We start from the raw sequence: 13121 nt of genomic DNA, 5'->3' as shown, positions 1-13121 counted from the left end.
CTCTTGCCATACTATTCAGTGCATTGTGTTTGGCTGAATACCTGAAGTGTGTGACCGAAATGTTATCCACAATCTGCTTTTGAAGAAATATTGAAGTATTGTTGTTACAGCTCTGAAATTTTATGATTTTTATTTTTTCATTTTTTTTAAAGACTGGGTAAAAATATATATTTTTTTCACACTGGAGACAATATATTTTGTTTTTGAGCAACATACAGAATATTAGAAACTGTAGAATTAGTTTTTTATTTGATTTGTTTCCTTAAAAAAAAATAAAAATAAAGACTGAAATCTTTATTTAACCTAAATCAGAATGTTCTTTGTGAAATTATACCATGTAAACTTTTCAGAAGACAGTCAGCTCCCCTCAGAAACACATTCATATAAACCCCTCAAATCAATTTTGAGGATTTTCTTCCAATAGTTTGTGTATCATAAACAGTGAGTGATCTGCCTGCTACAGTATGTTTCTCTGTGCGTCTGTCTTCAGTGTCTCTGACCTGTGTTAACAGGCGTTAATAGACTTCATAATTTCACATAACTGATATTTTGGAAAGTTATTGCATTGTAATGGAGTTTGTGAAAGAAAAAAAAAGATCAGTCCTGTATCGTGATACATATCATATCGTGGCCTCTGTATCGTGATATGTATCGTATCGTGACTTTGCTGGTGATACACAGCCCTACTAGGCATAGTTTCCAATTATAATATTGTGTGTTAAAAAGGTTTCGCAGTGTAGCCAGTCACAGACTCAGCTGTAATGCAGTAGCCAATCAGAGGTGATTAAGTTAGAATATATTCTAACCGCAGTGCTGAAATTACATGCTCAAAAATCCTCTAATTTTAAGTAAAGTCAAGTCACCTTTATTTTAGGGATGCACTGGTCGACCGGCCATAAATCGGAACCAGCCGGTTTTTGCTTAAAAAACGTGATCGGCCGGTTTTTGGTCTTTTTCCGGCCAATGGTTCGCTATGTCATTTGTGTGGAAGTATTTCTAAATCTGTGCGCAGGACACGGGCAGCTGATCAGCACTGGAAGTGCAGAGCTACATGTCTGAGGCACAAATATGAAGCGAACAGCCGCTGTTGTACTGGCGCACAAAATATGAGTCCCTTTCCTGCGCGCACTGAAGCTGCGAGTGTTCTGTCCCTGCACAAGCGGAGACAGTGAAGCGATGTTCAGCTCAACTTCTTGCGTGTTGGATGAGAAATGAAAAGGACTAAACTGTGATAAAACTGAAATGTTTTTTTTTTTTTGTAAAGTAGAACTTGCATAGACGACATACATGACAGAAGTAATCATCAGTTCTGTATAGGATGATTATTTTTATTTTACCTTAAAATTACATTGACTTAATTTAATAAAAAAAAAATCACCTGCTCTAGCACATTGAAAAAAAAGTGTTTTATTCATCCAATTAAAACATTTTAGGGTAATGATTCACATCTATAATTTTTTTTAATTTGAGACAATAGTTATTCAATTTCGTTGGCTCAAGAAAAAAATATAGATGTGAAACATTTCCCTATTTGTTTAATTAATAAATAAATTTTATTTTAATTTTTAAAATGAAACACTTTGCATCTTTGTTTTATTGCATCAACATTATTTTATTTTAATGTATTTATATAGCATACTGTTATTTAGTCTAACTGGTAAAGACCTTTTTTAAACTTAAAACCAAATTTAAAAACTAAAATACTGAATGTTGATTAAGAAACCTCTTAATAATTAATTACAGTGAGGTGGTCTTTCTGCTGGACCTTGAGGCCTGTCGCACCTCCTACAGTGCCTATGGTGGACTATGCATGGCAGGGGCGTCCTTTTCCCTGAGGCAGGCCTAAACCAGACCGCATACCATGTGGTTTTGCTGCAGGGTCTTCAGCTGGGGACCACCGCTCATTGACGTTTCACCCCTTAACCCAGAACATCTCCTGGTGGCGGGGCAGTGAACAGGGACGTCTCCCTGACACCCCCTGCAGCAAAACCTAATTAGATGTTACTCCCCAAGCCTTATCACGTTGTTTCAGCCAGAGCCAATGGCTTGCTTTCTCCGCTTCCTCAGAGAGCTCTTTGGTGGATCTGCTCAGTGTGGTTCCCCGTAATCTCAGGTCCTTGAGCAGGCATGATATTGATCTGCCCATAAAACCTCTGGCTCCCACCTCCACCGGGTACAGCCTCACTCTCCATCCACTTTCTCTGCACTCTGCAACCAAGTCTGCATACTTTGCCTTCTTTCTCTCATAAGCAGCTTCCAGCCCTTCCTCCCATGGCACTGTCAGCTCGATCACTATCACTGACTTCACAGCTGCAGACCAGAGCACCACGTCTGGTCTTAATGTGGTGCTGCATATCTCCTGTGGGAACTGGAGCTGCCTTCCAAGGTCTACTTCCATCTTCCACGGTGCCCCTGGTGTTAATAACTTGGTAGGTGGTCTCTTTCTGGTATGCATTGCGGGTTCCCCCTCCCTAAGGAAGTGGATCCTACATTGACTCTTTACTGGACTCTGATTGTTTGCCTCCTGCCAACTTTTTTCCAGCACCTCTGCCAGCTTCCTTAGCACTTAATCATGACGCCATCTGAGCCGACCCTGTGTTAGTGCTGTTTTACAGCCGGACAGAACATGCTGGAGTGAGGCATTTATGGTCCCGCAGAGATCACAGGATTGCTTTGTTCCAAGCCATTGGTGGAGGTTTTTTGGGCTTGGTAGGGTATCGTATGTTGCCCTAATGAGGAAACTGAGCCGGGCTTGTGGCAGTTTCCAGAACTCTGCCCAGCTGATAGCTCGGCTTGCAACACCCTCCCAAGTTGTCCACCGCCCCTGCTGCCCCTGTGCCACAGACCTTACTCTGAGCTCCTCCTGCTCCATCCTGGTGACCTCTGCAACAACTAGGTCCTTCCTCTCCTTCCTACTTGCCTTGGACCATAGGATGGGTGGCTCCCTCCATCCAAGGCCTGTCCTCCCTGTCTGGACCGTGCCAGTACAATTTGTTGGTGTTGCAGCCTTCCTATCACCCTCTGCACCTCTTCCTTAGCCCTCCATTTGCTTCCAGTCTCAACTCTGGCATTTGCATCAGCCACTGCTCTGTCAGAGGAATCACTTAATTCCATCACCAGCCTTGCCTTCTCCTGCCGTTAGCCCAATGTGATGGATTTCAGAGTTAGTTGGAGTAAATTCCATCCATACAACCCAGCAGCTGAGAAGCACCGTGGTAGGCCAAGCCATTTGCGGATGAAAAAGTTAGCTTTTGCCTCCATCCAGCTTACTGCTGTTGAGGTGACTTCGCACAGCTTCAGAGCCCACATTACCCTTGGGTACAAAGTGAAGTGATAACACCATACCTTGTACTTTCCAGGTAGCTGACTTGCATCAATCTTGCACAGGCCCTCTGACAACTGCTGAAGGGATTTAATTTCCCCATATCCTTGTCTGAGAGACCGGATGTATAAAGTCTTACCAGGCTTCGGATGCGCTGATCCACGATGCGGGGGATATCTTCCCCACTGATGGTGAAGGTGACTGTCGTTTCTTTCCCAACGAGAGGCTCCTTGACTTCTGTGGCTTGAACTTCATTCTGGCCCAGGTGATCAGCTCATCCAACCTCCTGAGCAACCTGGTTGTACATGGGGCGGTTCATAACAGGCAGGTGATGTCGTCCATATAGCTCCTTAAGGGCGGGAGCCTCTGACCTATAGGCAGCTGGACTCCACCCACTACCTGCCTTGCTCCGATCAGGATGACCTCAAATGCTGCTACAAAGAGAATAGGAGAAATAGAGCATCCCATTGCGATCCCTACTTCCTGTTGTTGCCAACCAGTGGTGACTTTTTCAGTGCAAAACACATGTGCATGTCCTGGTAATAGTTCATGATCATGGTCCTGATGTTGTCTGGAATGTAGAAGAATTCCAAAGCATAGGCTATAAGCAGGTGTGGCACTGACCCATAGGCATTGGCTAGGTCTAGCCATATAACGTGCAGATCTTTCTTCTCCCTCTTGGTGGTTTGGATCTGTTCCCAAATCATGGAAGCATGCTCTACACAGCCAGGAAAGCCTGGGATCCTGGCTTTCTGACAGCTGGTATCAATGTAGTTGTTCTCCATAATGTAGGTGGTCATTCTTCTTGCCATGCTCCTGCTAGCTATGCTCCTGAACTGCTCGACAGTCTTAGCATTCTGTTGTTTGGGAATAGAGACTGTCACTGCCCTCTGCCACTCAGATGGTATAGTCTGCTTTGTCCAGGTGATTTTCATCAGGGACCATAACAGTTTCAGCACTGCTGGGCAGCACTTATACAGCCTGTACGGGATTCCATTCGGGCCTGGTGCTGAAGCAGATCTTGCCCGCCGGATCACCTGCCTGATTTCGCTGAACTTTGGTGGCGATGTGTCAAACAGGGCTGATAGTTCTGAGGGTCTGGGCACATACCCTGGTGAATCTAGTGGCTTGTTCCTTGCTGGGTCACTGTACTGAGTGCGGATGTGCTCCTGCAGTTCTTCTTTGGAGACATCCAGAATTCCACTTGTCTTCTCCTCGAGGAGCCCACGTGCATTCCTGAAGAAACTAGATCTTTCCTTCTCCTTCCTTTTTCTCAGTTTTCTGATGCGTTCAACCCTCCGGAGGTTAGCAAGGCGTCTTCTGATCTCATCCCACAGAGCTTTCAAGTCCTCCTTCTCAGACTCCTCTGCCTTCCTCGAACGCTTGCGGAGCTGCCTTCTGCATATCACCAGGTCATCTATCTCTTTCTCCCTACTGCTTTTTGATTTTATTAAGGCTTCTTTGATGGTCACCTCGCCGTACCTGTTGCTGCATTCTTCATACAGGATTTCCCCAAACAGGTTTAGCTTGGCTACCACTGAGCCACGCAGAGCTTTTTTCAGCAGCCCGCTCAGATGTTCATCCAACTTTATCCACTCCTCAGCCTCGTTGGCCTTTGGCCACTTGATCTTGTTCCTTCGGAGTGGGTTCTTCAGGTTCCTGTCCCTTTGGCTCCCCTCCATTCTTGGGGGTGCTCCTGAGTTTACTTCCTGGGGTTCATCAACATCCCTTTCTTCCTCCTCCTTCCTTTCCTCCTGCTCTACCTCTGCAACATTGGGCCTGTTGGCACTGTGGTTGTGAACCTGGCCTTGGATCCCATTTGTCTGACCTGCCCTTACAGGGTCAGTGCAATGTTGCATCAAGCTACCACCACCACACTTCTTCTTTCCCATGTGAAGTCCCCTCAAAGTTGTTTTTTCCCAGCCACACCCACACTTCCTTGGGATTTTGTCTTTTGCCGATATCCTTGTGTCCGTTACCGTGTGGTCCGTCCTTGATGGCCTTTCTCTCGAACGGCCTTCGGGTTGTTTTCTTTGTTTCTTCCTTGTAGTAAGCTTTGGGTGTCTTCCTCCTGGAAAATTTGAGGATTGAGTTACCAACCCGCCTCTCCCGGAGCAGTCTATCCTGCTGCCACCAGTCTTTCCTGGTTGTCCCCCTGTCTTCCCTGAATGCCAACTGCTCTATTCACAGTAGTCACTGTCTCCAGAAATGCATAATTCATTACAGTGTGTCCTTTTCCCTGATGCAGGCCTAAACCTGACCGCATACCATGTGGTTTTGCTGCAGGGTCTTCAGCTGGGGACCACTGCTCATTGACGTTTCACCCCTTAACCCAGAACATCTCCTGGTGGCTGGGCAGTGAACAGGGGCGTCTCCCTGACACCCCCTGCAGCAAAACCTAACTAGATGTTATTGAATGTGTGCTGATTGTGTTGATTGGACTTTAGAACTATGCAGTTGTTGCCTTTAATTTGGTTACAGAGAGTTAATCTTAAAGGCCAATTCTATGTAGTTTCAACCCAATTCAAAAACAAAAGCTAAATGCTGATGTCTGTACCATCTATGTTTGTATTGAATGTAGGCTACTTACTGCGCAGTTACTGCCGTTAATTTCAGATGGTTACGGTTATTGTTTTCAATAGCCAAAAGCTAGTTTGGCCTATAAAAAAAAAACATCTTGTGTATGCACACTTTCCTTCTTTCTTGTTTGTTGCTTGTAAAAAAATCGGTATCGGAATCGGCCAAGAAAAATCTTGATCTTGCATCCCTACTTTACATAGCGCTTTAAACAAAATACATTGCGTCAAAGCAACTAAACAACATTCACTAGGAAAACAGTGTGTCAATAATGCAAAATGATGAGTTCATCATTGAATTCATCTCTGTTCAGTTAAATAGTGTCTGTGCATTTATTTGTAATCAAGTCAACAATATCGCTGTAGATGAAGTGATCCCAACTAAGCAAGCCAGAGGCGACAGCGGCAAGGAACCGAAACTCCATCGGTGACAGAATGGAGAAAAAAACCTTGGGAGAAACCAGGCTCAGTTGGGGGGCCAGTTCTCCTCTGACCAGACGAAACCAGTAGTTCAATTCCAGGCTGCAGCAAAGTCAGATTGTGCAGAAGAATCATCTGTTTCCCGTGGTCTTGTCCTGGGTGGTCCTCTGAGACAAGGTCTTTACAGGGGATCTGTATCTGGGGCTTTAGTTGTCCTGGTCTCCGCTGTCTTTCAGGGACAACTATTTTTTAACACACGAGGTGTTGCGCACTGCACAACTCAGGTGTGCGTAAATGCAATGCTGCAAAAATATTTTTACCACTAAAACTTTGATGTGCATCGTCTCAGTTTAATACGTGAACATAGCAAATGATGCCATCCCAAAACAGGAAAAAAAATCAAAAACAAAATCAGAAAAAAAAGGCATTACATGCATTTTTTTTAATTATAACATGCAAATACATAGGCTTAGTTGCCAGTGGGACCTCAGCAGAAACTTAGAATTTAATAATTTTGGTCGCAAATGCAACCGTTTTAGTCGCAATTTAGAGTAGTGGTCTACCAATATTTTTTTAATATATACAGTACAGACCAAACGTTTGGACACACCTTCTCATTCAAAGAGTTTTCTTTATTTTCATGACTATGAAAATTGTACTGAGGGCATCAAAACTATGAATTAACACATGTGGAATTATATATGGAATTATATACATAACAAAAAAGTGTGAAACAATTGAAAATATGTCATATTGTAGGTTCTTCAAAGTAGCCACCTTTTGCTTTGATTACTGCTTTGCACACTCTTGGCATTCTCTTGATGAGCTTCAAGAGGTAGTCTCCTGAAATGGTCTTCCAACAGTCTTGAAGGAGTTCCCCGAGAGATGCTTAGCACTTGTTGGCCCTTTTGATGGCTTCAGTGTGACTGTACAATTTTCATAGTCATGAAAATAAAGAAAACTCTTTGAATGAGAAGGTGTGTCCAAACTTTTGGTCTGTACTGTATTATATCTTTTTATATATATTTTTATTTTATAGTTTTTGGGCATGTCCACACTAATATGTTTTTGTTTGAAAACGCATCTTTTTCTCTCCATTTTCGTTTTTATCAAGGAAAACTGAGCTTTTTAAAACACTCTCCAAAGTGGATAAATTTGAAAATGCCATTTACACGATGTTGTGTGGACTGTGAAAATGGAGGCTTTGGAAAAGGATGACACAAGTTTAGTCATGTGACGCATATTATACCAATAGATATCCGTGTTTATACTGGTATATTGTGCACGTTATGTGCTATGCACTTTCACACTATTGCTATAGATGTGTTACTCTGTACACTCTTCATATCACAGTCCTGCAAAGATGAAAGCAAATTTACTCATAATCGTGAGTAGTGTTGTCAAAAGACCCGGTACTTCGGTACCAAGTCGGTACTAAAAAAATTTAAATGTGACGGTACCAGTTTTCTTTAAGTACCGGCAGTACCGAGGTCCCGTTCAAACCCGGTTCAGTGCTATGATTTCCGCGAAGTCATCAGGACGGAATTTCAAATTCCAGTCATGAAAATGAAACTTACATTTTAATATGGACAGTCATAGAATTTGTCAAAGTTAGCATAAATTAATCAAATCAAATCTCCATATGGACCAGTATCTGTAAATGTTAAGCCGCAAATGTTGCTTGAAATATGAATCCGTGTTCTGTGTGAATTAATGAATGACAAAGACGTGCGGGTTTGTTTACTACATAGACTGAAGCGCATGACGCTTGCATTAATTTCAGCATCTGAGCTTCAGAGTTCTCTCTCCATCAAGCGATCTTTTCAGTTTCTCACACATGCAAAAGAGAGAGAGAGCGAGAGTCTTACCACGCTGAATCGACACGCTATATGTAAACTATTCTTTATTGTCTTTTCCTTTAATGGAGTTTTAATGGAGTTTAATTGAGTTCATTTAGAATTATTCATATTCATTTTTGAACAAGCAGAAGACATACCGGTTTCTCCGGTAGTGGGCGGAGCTAATGCGCAAATGGCAATTTCATTGGCTGGCGCTGATTTAGTACCGCCCCTGTTTTGATTTCAGCAAATCAGTTTGACCGAACGCAGACAACGTGATTAATATTCATGAACCCAGCAGCTCATCAATTCATAGTGCATTGGATATACATTAGTATGATAGTAGAATTAGTAGGAGTATTATTTTTTAATAATAATTAATATGAATAATAATTCATATGATCTATTACTATTTTTTTACAGAAACCATCAATGACCAAAAATATCTTAAGCATCACCACCAGTTTTAAGTTCAGTTAAAATGACAAATATGCATTCATTAGGCCTAAAAGTTAATTTTTACATAAAGGCATTGTGCTAGAAATATTACTATTATTTAGTAAAATGTATGTGATACTGCTACTACTGTTGAGAAAATAAAACTTTATTTTTTTAAAGAAATAAATCACAATATTTCTTAATTTTTTTTTTAATTTTTTAATTTTAATTTTAATAGAAAATCCCCTTTATTTACCAGAAATAAAATGTGTTTAAATTTCATAAATTAAAAGACAAATAAAATTTGGGTGAAACTTGTTTACTGTTTTTCATAATTATATAACTTCTAGAAAAACTTTAAACACAATTGTAAATAAGTATAAAGAATGGCATTGGTTTTACTTTTAGTGCTAAAAAGTTTTTTTTTAATTAGCATATTTTTGTGTTTTGCTTTGGTACCGAAATTGGTACCGAGAACCGTGGATTTTCACTGGTATCAGTACCGAATACTGAAATTTTGGTACTGTGACAACACTAATCGTGAGTTTCATTAAAGATCAGATGTACAATCCTGAGTGTTTGCGACCTGGACGCGTCAGTGAATGGTGAGTTCTTTTCGTAAATAAAATATATCAAATTTCCTGTCAGAAAAACTGCATGAACACGTTTCATGAAAAGCACCAAAAGTTGGTCAAATGACCATGGTGTTGGTGTGCTTGACTGGACAGTGAACTAACCAGACCTGAACCCCAGAGAGAATCTACAAGCTATTGTCAAGAGGAAGATGAGAAACAAGAGACCAAACAATGCAGATGAGCTGAAGGCCACTGTCAAAGAAACCTGTGCTTCCAGACCACCTCAGCAGTGCCACAAACTGATCACCTTCATGCCACGCTGAATTAACCATAATTAAAGCAGAAGGAGCCCCTACCAAGTATTGAGTACATGTACAGTAAATGAACATACTTTCCAACAGGCCAACAATTCACTAAAAATGTTTTTTTTTTATTATTATTATTATTGGTCTTAAGAAGTATTCTAATTTATTGAGATTGGTGAATTTATGGTTTTTGGTTAAAAATCATCACAATTAAAAGAACCAAAGACTTAAACTACTTCAGTCTGTGTGCACTGAAATTATTTAATACACAAGTTTCACAATTTGAGTTGAACTACTGAAATTAATGAACCAATATGGCACCGGTACATATGTAACCTGTATGACCCAAACTGAATCAGAATGCAGATTTTGGTGCCTCATTTCGGTGCCTCTTAAAAATGCTCAGTTCACTGCTCATCACACCACAGCTGTGTCCTCCAGTGGGAATCTAGCCCTTAACACACATTTAACGCATACTTTAATTATGCTTATTTACTGTGCAAAAGTCTTAGGCATGTTAGTAATTTCATCCCAAAGAATGGTGTTCGTCCAGTTATTTATATTTTTTGCTGTAGTGTGTCTGTTTGCTGTAGAGACATTTAGTTTGTCTCAGTTTCATCTGTTTCTTCATGCAATCACAGGCAGTGAAATCATATCTCTGTGTGGAGTATCCTCAACTAATGAGGTCTTATTGTCTTTATAGTTCTTTTGCACTTAAATTTTTTTTTAAAGTTTAAAGTTTTAACTTTATATATTTTTCTGTATTGGGTTATTGTATTTAAATGTTCAGTTATTTAAATGTTCATTAAATTTTATTAAACCTGTCAGGCTCTATTATGACCACTTTTAAGAGCTAAATTTCAATTAGCATTAGCAATTAATCACAACATAAAAATCGGATACTGTCATATCCCTATTCATTAGTCTTTTAAAGAAAGGGAGAATGTGAGCACTATGCACCATCAAAATAAATGTCAGGCGCGCCCTCAAAACAAAAGAACACATAGTCCAAGCAGAAAAATGTATCGGCCAATGGCGGTATTTGAAAATTCACTGTTATAGAAACAGCTTTTGTGTGTAGACGGCATTGTAGGCTACTCTCCCAGGTTCAGGAATATTTGGGTTGTTCTTGAACAGTGTTGTAAATAAAACACTGTGAAGTAGGCATGTGGGGGGGTGTTTAAACTTTAAATTTTGTAATGCAATTGTCTACTTTTCGCTGTTATAGCAGGGTTTGTTTTTATGTCCTTTCACTTTTTTTTAAGTTAATGTCAAATGTACAGTTTACATTTTTTTTTAGTTTATCATATGACCCTGTTAAAAAGTGCCCATTGTTCTTCAGAAAAATCCCTTCAGAAAACTCCCAAAAATGATTTGGTTTTCCAGCATTTTCGTGTATTTGAACCCTTTCCAACAATGACTGTATAATTTTGAGATCCATCTTTTCACACTGAGGATAACTGAGGGACTCATATGCAACTATAACAGAAGGTTCAAATGCTCACTGATGCTCCAGAAGGATAAACCATGCATTAAGAGCCGGGAGGTGAAAACTTTTGAACTTATTTTGCCTATATATATATATATATATACTAGTGTTGGGCGATATGGTCATTTTTCACATCGTCATATCGTCAGTCCGTGAAATTGACAATACACGATCTTATCGTGCTTGGGTGGAGCAAGAGAGAGACTTTTTTTTCTGGTGTTTTAAACCACGCAGGTGCGCGCGAGAGAGCCTATGGAATCACCAATAATTGAAAAAATATACTTTAAAACATACTGAAAATGACGTTAAATATAAAAATACTGTATTTAAAACAGCTAAGTTCATATATATAGTCGGACACAACTGTCATATCACTCGTCCTGTGACAAATCTGCCGCATCTGCGCACGGAAGTTAATGTTCGGAAAAATCAATCAACGGTGAAAATCAATAGTAGATTTCATTTAAAGTCCAACAGTTTAACACTAATACCGGGCATAAACGAACACGTTAAATATAAAGTATTTAAAACAGGTAAGTTCATATGTTTGGAGTAAAGTTGAATTGAACTGCTGCATCAGTCATACAGCGCTCTGGACCACGCGCCTCATGACCAGCTCGACGCACCGCCACAGAAACAAGAATGAGATGCGTTCTAACATAACTGTGGCATTAAACTCAGTGAGGGCTCGTTTAAAATAGTGCACATATATAGGCTGTTCAGATTACTTGTTAAAGTGCAATGAAATACCTTATATCTGCAGACGATGTACGTCTGTTTGTGGATGGAGACTTTGAAACAGCCAAAACTCTGTATTTTGCATGCATCACATTATAGTGAGGTGTGCAATAAAAAGGCTGCAGAGCGAACTTATGATCCATAGTGGTTCTCACGTAGTCCTTCTAGTGTGCGTTATAATGATCAGTCTTTAATAGAGGGTCTATGTGAGAACCACTATGGATGCTAAGTTCGCTCTGCCGCCTTGTTATTATTCTGTCTTTACTTGGTAAATGGACTGCATTTATTTTTTTTTTTTTATTTAACCCATATTTTACCAGGAATAATCCCTTGAGATAAAAATCTCTTCTACCAGGGAGTCCTGACCAAAATGGCAGCATACAAAATTTTACACATAAAATATTACAAGACAAGCATTAAAGGAAAACAAAACAAAAACAAAAAATCCTGTCACAAAAATGTCCAGCACTCAAGATTAATGTAATATATAAATGTTAAGTAAAACAGGAACATGATTCTTTCAAATGTGACGTCAAAAGGTTTCTAAAAATATTTAACGATGGCAGCATGTTTAGCTTCAAAGTACTCTGCATTTCATTCCATAGTCTGGGCGCATAACAGGAAAAGGCAGTTTTACCAAACTCGGTGTATGATCGAGGCACAGTTAAAAGTAATTTAAAAGACGATCTAGTTTTATAGCTACCAGAACAATAAGATAGGAGACTACAGATATACAGAGGCAGTTTACCTATTAGAGCTTTGGCAATAAACATCAACATATGCATTTTTCTCCTCTGATACAAGGAGGGCCAGCCAACCAAATCAAACAAAGTGCAATTATGGGTACATGTAGGAGCATTTGTCACAAATCGTATTGCAGCATGGTATATGCAATCTAATTTTTTTTAGTGAAGATACATTAGCATGCATATAAATCACATCACCATAGTCCAGCACAGAGAGAAAACAACTTTGAATAATTCTCTATTTGGCTTCAGATGGAAAACATTTCTTTAAACGAAAAAGAAACCCCAATTTGGGTCTGAGTTTTTTTGAAAGATTGTCAATATGAATATTAAAACCTAACCTTTCATCAAGCCATATGCCCAGGTATTTATAGGTATTTACTCTTTCTACACAGTCCCCTTCCAAAGTTAAAATGGGTGGAATCACGAGTGTGTTACGAGAGCGAGTAAACAGCATATATTTAGTTTTCTTAATATTTAAAACCAATTTTAAATTTAACAATGAAGATTGCAATACCTGGAAAGAATCTTGTAATAGCTCAACAGCTTTTTTTATGGACTGTGCAGACGTATAAATAATTGTATCATCGGCATATAAATGCAGTTTAGCTGAAGTTATATCTTGACCCAAACCATTTATATAAATTGAAAATAAAATTGGTGCTAAAATGGAT

Source organism: Carassius carassius, chromosome 1 (genome assembly GCF_963082965.1).
Source record: "Carassius carassius chromosome 1, fCarCar2.1, whole genome shotgun sequence".
NCBI classification, from domain to species: domain Eukaryota; kingdom Metazoa; phylum Chordata; class Actinopteri; order Cypriniformes; family Cyprinidae; genus Carassius; species Carassius carassius.
Note: the sequence above shows the minus strand (reverse complement) of the source record.